Genomic DNA, 9,593 nt, shown 5'->3' with positions numbered 1-9,593 from the left:
AATTTAATGAAGGGTTTATTTTAAGAAATTATTAAGAATGGGTAAATTTTTATTAGGTGATAAACCTTAGCAAGAAAACGGCGGTTCCTTCTTATAAATTAAATTACCAATTATTAGGTGAAAACGGTGCTGTAATTCGAATCCCGGACTTCGATACCCAGACTGGGTCTCTAAATGCAAGTTCATTGATTACAAATTAAGGTGATGTGGAGCGCTTTTTTGCCAGCGCGTGCTCTTGTGACGGCTGGTTAATTTTAATTAAAAATTAAAGTGCCTCTTTAGCGCACATAGCGCGTGCTAAGTGAACGACGGGTTTATTTTAATTAAAAGGAATGTGTGTGTATAGCGCGAATGCGCGTGCCATGGTGGTAGTTAGGTTTGATTTATGGTAAATATTGGTGTGTGTGTTTGTGTGTTTTTTGTTGTGTTCCGTGGTTGTTTTTTTGTTTTTAAATATTAACCGTGGGTGTTGGGGGAGCATGTGTTTTTTTTGTGTATTAAAAAAAAACGAATAGAAGAAAAATACCTGGTAGTGAGTGTATGAAAATGCAAAGAATGCGCTCTCCTCAATCCAAAAATATCTGGATTTTTTTTTGAGACGGTTAGTTGGTGTGTGGAGGAAAAGTGTGTTGTTTATATTGTTTTTTTTGTTTAATTTGCGAGGAATTTAGGTGTGAAAGGAAATATGATAACAGCTAAGAAAAATATGCCAAAGATAAATAAAAATGGTAAGGGAAGTGTTAGAAATTTTTTAGAAATCAATTTGGAAATTTTTAGCATTTTTATCATATTTTTGGTTATTTTGAAAAAAATTTAGAATTTTAAAATGGGATTTTTTTTTTGAATTTTACAGGTTGAGAAAAAGATGGCCATGGGTTGCAAAAATAAAAGGAAAGGTTTCTAGATTTTTTGTAAATTTTTAGAATGTAAAGTGGTTTGTAAAGATTTATTTTGTATTGGTCAATGTTTTTGTGTTTTTTGTTTTATGTGTATTTTTGTAAATTAATTAATTATTTGTAAATATGGGTTCCATGTGTAAAAATATTGTAAAGTGAAAAAGGAATGGAAAAAGGTTAGAGGGGGGGGGGGGGTGAGAGGAATTTTGTAGAATTTGTAGAATTGTTTGGGGTATTTTTGACTAATTTAAAATGAGTTTGTGTTTGTTGTTTTGTTTTTTTCTTTTGTGGTAGGTAATTTTGAATAAATGTGGAAAATATGGAATTTTTTGGAATTGTGTAATAGGAAATATCAAGCTATAAATAAATAAATTATATATATATATATATATATATATATATATAATGGTGGAAAAAGGTGACAGTAATTTTGAATAGAAGTTCAAAATGTTTGTCAAATTTGTTTATTATTATTATTTTTTAATTTGAAGTGTGTTTAATGGAGGTGTGGATTTTTTTTTTAAAAAATGATATTCGGGATGTCAAAAAGGAATACACGGACACACGTGACCGCTACGCGTGCACGAACCAGCATGCACCACCGCAATCGTCAAATTCAAACGCGCGTCCCGCGCGTGTACAACGGCTAAAAGATACGCCTGCGCAAACAACACACATACACCACCGCGCACACGAACGACTGTCGGGGGAGGGTGAGGGAAAGCCAACGGGGATTGGGGGAAAAGCTGGTTAAGGGGGGTGGGTGCGAATAGGGGTTGAGGGATGGTTATGTGAGGAATGAGGGGTAGTAAGGGTGGGGGGTGTGATCAAGGGGCTAGGTTAGGGATGGGGGCTAGTGGGTGTTTTGGGGGGGAATGGGGGCTAGTGAGGAGGTAGGGGATAGTGGGTTTGTGTGACAGTGGGGGGGAATGTTTGAATGGGGGGAAAAGGGGACTAGGGGAGGGAAATGGGGGGAGACACGTGGAGGAGGGTGGTTGGCGGGCCGTCAACGGGCAAAGAAGGCGCTGCAGGAGGATGGCGGCGGGGACACAAGGGCTTCGGCGACGGGGCACTGCAGAGGAGGAGCCAGGCGAAGGGACGTCGTGGAGGAGGCCACGTGGCAGTATCCAGGCCACAGGGTAGCAGGCGCACGGCGGGGACGACCACCAGCCAGGCAGGTGGGAGCACGGTGAGTGGCGACAAGGCAGGCAGCGGCGTGCGTCAGCAGCGCGCACAGGCGGGGAGGGAGGACGTCCGTCGGCAGCGGCGCGTACAGGCGTCTTCGGCAAGGAGGTCGACGGCGGGCAGGCGGCGGCGTGCGTTAGCAGCGAGGAGGAGGAGAGAGGAGGGAGGGAGGACGGCGTGAGGGAGGAGTAAAGGAGGACATGCGGAAGAGGAGGGAGGAGAAGAGAGGGAGGGGAGAAAATGGAAAAGGAGGGATGGAGGGGATCACGCAGAGGGAGAGGGAGGGGAGAGACGGTTGGGGTGGGGAGGGGTCGGGATAGGGGGGGGATAGGGAAGGGTGTGGGAGGGGGGGGGGGGGGGTGGAAAGGGGGGGAGGGCCATGGGAGGGGGGGTGGTCATAGGGGAATGGGCAGGGGCCCATAGCATGGGGGTGCCCGAAGGGTGGGGCACCCAAGGGGTGGGGTAGGGGTAGGGGGTAGGGTAGGTAGGGGCCCAAGGGGGGTGGGCGTAAAGGTGGGGGGGGGGGGGGGGTGCCTATAGGCGCCTGAGAAGAGTCCATGGGAAAGAATGGGCGGGGGGCCCATGAAAGGGAAAGGCGTATCCCCGTCCCGTGCTCGTGCGCGGGGCGGGGTGAAAAAATTTGCCGTGACGGGATTGAAATAGCACCGGGATGATGGTACGGGTCACGCGGACAGGACCGGGGCGCGTGGAAACGCGTAAAAAAAAAAAACGCATTCACGCGCAAGACGGGCGCGCGAGAAAACACATAAAAATAAAGAAAATTTAATAACTCCCAATCCGGACGTCAAAACGAAATAGCATAAAAACAAAAAGTGGGCAGGACGGCAGGCGGAAGACAAGAAAAATATGCGACAGAGGTTCCGGGAGGGGTAAAGGGCGGTCACGTGCAAAAAATACAAAAAATGAACCAAAAAACACAATTAAAAATTAATATCGGAAAATCCGTGCAGCGGAATGAGGTGCAAAAAAAAGAAACACGTGCCCGACAATCCTATCACATCAAAACATAATTCCGACTAAGATAAGACGCGTTCACGTGGAAAAAACCCAAAAAAAAACCCGAAAATGGGATCGAAAATTAATATCGGACGAACCTTTCGCCAGAATGTCAGGTAGTAAGAAGGAAAAATGTCTGTAGGAAGGGGGTGCACCGGGTTGGCATGCTAAACCGCAGTTCCGGTGGAAGTAGGAGGGGTTCACATGCAAAAAACTCCAAAAATACTCTTGAAAACTGATTTAAAAATTAATACGTAAAAATTCAAAAGTCAAAAAAGGGTGGAGAAAAAAGGAAAAAGGTGGGGGAAGGCACAGGGGACACGGCTGTCAAATCAAATTGGAATTCCGATGCAAACAGGGCAGGTTCACATGGAAAAATGTCAAAAATATGCACGAAAAAGGTCATAAAAACCTGAAAAATTAATATTGGACAAACCGTGTATCGGAATGACACGGAATAAAAAGGAAAAATGTCAGGGGAAAAGTGGTTGTCAGGGCTAGGACATCAGAGCACGGTTTCGAAACAAGAAAAGCATGTTCACATGGAAAACCAGCGAATTGGCGCAAAATGTGTCAAAAATTAATAACGCAAAAACCGTGCACCGAAATAGGGGTAGGTAAAAAGGAAAAATGGTCAGTTCAAAGGGAGGAATAGGGCTATAAGGTTGGATTGGGACTTTGGTGAACGTAGGATGCATTCACATAGTAGGACCTCAAAATTAGGGAATGAAGGAAAACTGCAAGGGAATAGCCCCAAGGGTGGGGGGAACATAACCGGGTGGTGGGAAGGGATCCCATTAGGGTAAAAGTAAGGCATGGCATATATGCATGAGCAGGTTAAGGCAGATGCTGAGGATATACAATGTAGACGCGTAGGGACGCATCCCCATACTTAAGACCTTAACGGATAGGGTTAACCGAGCAACAGGGACCTAGGACCACGCCACAGACCATCCACTAATGTCCCCACACTTAAAACATGACCGTCACGAAGAAACCAAAGTGCGAGGGTTAGAAAAACTTGGCCCATTTTGTCAAGAAGCAAGGGTGAGTGTCGATGGCACGTCCAGGGTTGTTGTCGACTGCAGGAGGTACCAAGGCATCTTTATAGCGCACGTCCTTCATGGCAGGGACCACGCAGCAGTACCCAGGGAGGTAGCTGGTTGAAGGAATCGCAGGAAATCCGTCGATGATGAGGGATACTACACTCAACTCGCAGTCACTCAAATGAAATGAAAGAATAGTCACTCGCCCCATGACTAATATCACTCGAGGAAGAATGATTTAAACCCATATCTCATACCCGGTTGAGGAATCGACAAGGGGGAATGGTGCAGAAGGAGTATGCCAGGGTGCATATTTGATGGTGCATTAGTGCGTCCAACCCGTCTGGCATAAGTGCAAGGAGGAAGGCAAGGGAGCCTTATAGTGTAGTGTACAGAACAGGGTGGCGTGTCTTGTGATGACGGCAAAGACCCATCCCGTAGGTGCATAGGGAAACGGGAACATACTTGACTCCAAGTGTTGTAACGTCCCTCAATCTCACCTCTCGATATTTGATTGAAGAAACTCCAGTCACACTCAACCCACCCTCTGTCTCACTCTCGGTAGATAGATATAGGAGGGCAGCCTTTTCCTGAAACCCATTGATGTAATCCTCACAGTCATTTGTGCAAAGGTTGTATGCCTTGTGCGCATTTGATGGTGCAACGGTGCATCCCGCCCTGTGCCGGCATACGGTGCGAGAAGGAAGGCCAGGGAGCCTTATGGTGCAGTGCACAGAAACAAATTGTGCTTTGTGCATTGAGAGGCCCACCCCGTGCGTGCAACACTTCATTCACACTTCTCACCTCTCATTTAATTTGAAGGGAAAAGACTGGTCACTCGCCCCACCCTCTGTCTCACTCGTTGTTGATAGTTACAAAGGGCAAACCATACTCACTTCCTCATTCGGTTAGGATGAAAGCTCACATCACTCGATTGTTTGTCGATGAAGATCGCGTTATCAGTTGTTGAAGAGGCGTACCCAGGGAGGTAGCCATCAAATCGAACGTTGTGTTGGACATGAATATGTCGTCTGCGAGAGGACAGGTAGACACTCTATAGAAAGACCCAGGACACAGCATACCAAGGGAGGTAGCTTCGGAATTGGATCCTGGAGATATCAATTGATGAATCCACTTTCTGGACTGCTGGGTGTTACCACCTTTTCCACAGCCAGCTTCCCGCCCAAGGGTGTTTATCACCTTTTCTTAGAACGAGGCCTGCTATGACAGGGAATTGCTTCCTTTTCTCTCATAATAGATTTGTCTTTTTTTTTCTCTCTTTTTCTTTTTCTTGCTTTCCCCTATTCCCGAGGGTGTTTCCACCTTTTCGCGAAGAATAGGTCGGCATGATAGAGACCTTAGTCCTTTTCTCCCATGACCGATATGTATATTTTTCTTTTTTCTTTTTCGAATTGAGCAAGGGAATGGTAGAAAGACCATTTGTCAAAACCAACCTCGCCACTGTCGCTGGTAGAAAATAGAGGATAAGAGATCAAGGCTGGAAGGGGGGTTTGAGGGGACAAAGGGGTGCATCCATTTCATCAGGACTGACTGAAGAACGGCTATCAGAAGTAGCATCATAAGAAGGATAGTGCCGCGCCAATGAGGGAAAGGATCAAGTGTCCGTAATCGTCAAGATCCCCAAGGAGGGAAGTACTTCTTGAGGCGATATCCATTGATCAGAAAGGGATAATCAGAGGCATCAATGGTCTGCACTTGGACAGAGCCATTAGGGTTGACGTCAAGTACCTTATAGGGGCCCATCGACAGCTGCTGGAGCTTGCCAGGAAACTTGCCAAATCGTGAATCATAGGCTAGGACCAAATCCCCTTCTTTGAACGCCTTGTGCTTGATGAAGCTGTCATGGTAAGCCTTGCATCGAGCTTGCGTGGCTTCCATGCACTGTAGAGCCATCCTATGAATTTCGTCCAAACACTCCAGGTGCAGGAGACGGCGTTGCAGTGAATCATCATCCCCCAAACGCTATTTGATAGCCACTCTCAAAGAGGGTAATTCCAGTTCAACAGGAAAAACAGCTTCTGTACCATATACCAGCTGGAAGGGTGTCTGTCCTGTTGCTGCTTTATGGGAGGTTCTATATGCCCAGAGGGCCTCTATAAGTTGATCATCCCAATCACGACGATGTGTGACAATCGTTCTTGTCAAAATCGAACAGAGGATGCAATTGGTGACTTCGACTTGGCCGTTGGCTCTAGGGTAATAAGGAGTGGACTTGCGATGGCGGATCTTATACAACTCTGTCAATTCTTCCATGACTTTGTTGAGAAAATGAGTGCCTCTGTCACTTACCAGCTCTAAGGGACTGCCAAAACGGGTGATGATATTCTCGTACATGAACAGGGCCACGGTGTTACCATCATCCCGCTTGAGGGCTTTAGCTTCACACCACTTTGTGACATAATCCGTACATACAAGGATGTATCGGTTCTGTTTCCTTCTGGTAGGAGGATCGATCGGACCTACGAAGTCGATGCCCCACTTCTCAAACGGCTTCAACGGAAGGATAGGTTGCAGTGGCATGGCACTTGTCTTGGTGGGTTTCCCCATTCTTTGACAAGCATCACATCTTTTACAGTAATCATAGGCATCCTTGTGGATGGTAGGCCACCAATATCCTGCTAGCAGAGCCTTCCTGGCTGTAGCTTCTCCTGCAAAGTGACTTCCACATGGCTCGTCATGGCAAGCCTTCAGAACAATCCCAATCTCATCTCCTGCAACACATCTTCGGAGCACTTCATCTTTGCCTTTCTTGTACAGTGCACCACCTAACAGGGTGTAGGGGGCTGATTCTAGCATAAGCTTCTTCCTCTCCCGACTAGAAATACCAAGAGGATACTGTTGGGTTGCCAGCAGATTGGCAATGTCTGCATACCAGGGAGTGACAGTTTCTACCAAGAATAGGGAAGCATCAGGGAGGTCTGGATCATCCTGATCCTCGTCTGCAGTTTGTGGGATACGCGACAGATGATCAGCCAAAACATGGGAACGACCAGGCTTAGTAATCACCTCAAAGTCGAACTCCTGAAATAAAAGGAGCCATCTCATCATTCGTCCTTTCACATCTGCTTTGTTCATCAAGAAGGACAAGGCCTCATGATCCACATAAAATTTAAAGTGGGTGGATAGGAGGTAATGACGGAACTTCTCTAGGGCAAACACCATTGCTAAGCACTCCAGCTCTGTCACTGTATAGTTCCGTTCCCTATTAGTGACTTTTCGGCTTGCGTAATAGATTGGTTGATCCAGCTTCGAGGAGCCCTTCTGGCAAAGGACAGCACCTAAGCCTTCAATAGATGCATCCGTGTGTACATGGAACTCTTTCGTCCAATCAGGAGGTTGCAGAATAGGTGCCTCAATCAGACACTGCTTCAGAGTATGGAAGGCTTTGTCACATTCTTCCGTCCAAGTAAACTCTGCATCTTTCCTCAGAAGCTTGTGCAAGGAGGTTGCCTTTGTTGCAAAATGGGCTATGAACCTTCTATAGTAATCCACATGGCCTAAGAATCCCCTCAACTGTTTGAGGTTGGTGGGTGTTGTCAGAGCTGCAATCTTTTCAATCTTTGCAGGGTCCGTTGATATCCCTTGTGCAGAGACAATGTGGCCCAACAGAACTCCAGAAGAGACCCCAAAGATGCATTTGTCGGGGTTGAGGGAAATCCCATACTCCCGGCATCGGTCAAAGCATTGTTCCAGGTGTTCCCAATGTTCACGGATCAAACTATAGACACAGAAGTCATCCAAATATACCTCAATGAAATCACGCAAATGATTTTGAAATGCAGCCATCATGACTCGCTGGAAAGTAGCAGGGGCATTGCAGAGTCCAAATGGCATCACTCGGTAAGCGTAGGTTCCCCATTTTGTGGTGAAGGTTGTTTTGGATTGGTCTTCTTCTGCGATTTGGACTTGGTTGTATCCGTTGAATCCATCCAGAAGGGAATAAAGCTCATGTCCTGCCACTGTGTCCAATAGTTGGTCTGTGAAAGGGATAGGAAAGCAATCCTTCTTTGTCTTGGAATTAAGCTTTCGGAAATCCACACATATTCGCAATTTGCCATTCTTCTTGGGTACAACCACGATGGGTGAAACCCATTCACTATTTGCCACCGGATAGATGAACTCGGCTTCCAAAAGCTTCAGCAGCTTCGCTTTCACCAATGTGGAATAATTCGGGTTCATTCACCTCTGTCGTTGCCGTACTGGCTTGGCATCAGGTTCCAAGTCAATATGATGCTGACATATTGTGGGATCAATCCCCTTTAGGTCTTTGTAGGACCACGCAAACACGTCCAAATTTTCTTTCAACAAGTTATACAAGGTTGACAACTCCTCTTCTGGGAGACTACTACCCACCTTCAAGTGGTGTTCAGTGCCTTCTGCATCCACAAAGGTTAACTGCCTTTCACCTTCTACTTCACGGATGAAGGTCCCGAGGACTGCTTCTGGGTATAGATTCGACTCCTTCAAGGGAGTGGTGTCCTCTTCTAATGTCCCACTAGAACCAATTTCTTCTTTTGGTGGAGACTTAAGTTGCTCTTTAAGATGTTGGAATGGGATTAGAGCCGTTTCGGGTTTGGTTTCAAAATTAATTACCTCTTGGCTTGAAGACTCCTCTTCTAATGACTCATCCAGGAACGTCACATAACAGGGACCCTCTGATACTTGTTGGGTTGGTGGGATTGGTGCTTGTTGGCATGGTGCATCATCGTCATCTTTCTTTGGCAAGGATGGGTAAGGACGGCATGAGCCACTACTGAAAGACGGCTTGTTCTTCTTAACCCATGTCTTATAAGAATTTTTCATATAAGAAGATCCATTTACCAGACCAAATGGTACCATCACCATTCTGTCCCATAGCATGAGCTCGTCTGCTTCTGATGCTTCTGGAACTTCTTCTCCATACATATCCTCTTTAGTTGGGATAGACTCTTCTGGCTCACTTTCATAACCTTCTTCGTCCATATCATATCCAACCTCTTCTATCTCTGTCTCTGCTTCTGTCTCTGCTTCTGCTTCTGTCTCTGCTTCTGTTTCTGCTTCTGTTTTTGTCTCTGTCTCTGTAGGAGCTCTGTAATAGAAGAACAGATTCTTTGTTTCCTCTCCTGCCTCTGTCTCTGGCTCTGCTTCTGTCTCTGCTTCTGTTTCTGCTTCTGTTTCTGTCTCTGTCTCTGTAGGAGCTCTGTAACAAAAGAACAGATTCTCTGTTTCCTCTCCTGCCTCTGTCTCTGGCTCTGCTATGGCCATGTAACAGGGAGAGTAGTACATCCATGCTTCTATCTCACTATCAGAAGTGATTTCAGAAGTCATTCCCGATTCAGGCAGGAAGTATTCACCCATTGATAATGGCTTTGCATCTTTTGGAAGTCGGCTTACAGTATCCAGTGTTAAGGAATGTGCCACTGTTTTCTTGGGAAGGATCTATTTGACA

The sequence above is a fragment of the Lygodium microphyllum genome, chromosome 29, assembly GCF_053477565.2.
Source record: "Lygodium microphyllum isolate KBCC chromosome 29, Lygodium_microphyllum_v1.1.10, whole genome shotgun sequence".
In the NCBI taxonomy this organism is placed as follows: Eukaryota; Viridiplantae; Streptophyta; class Polypodiopsida; order Schizaeales; family Lygodiaceae; genus Lygodium; species Lygodium microphyllum.
Note: the sequence above shows the minus strand (reverse complement) of the source record.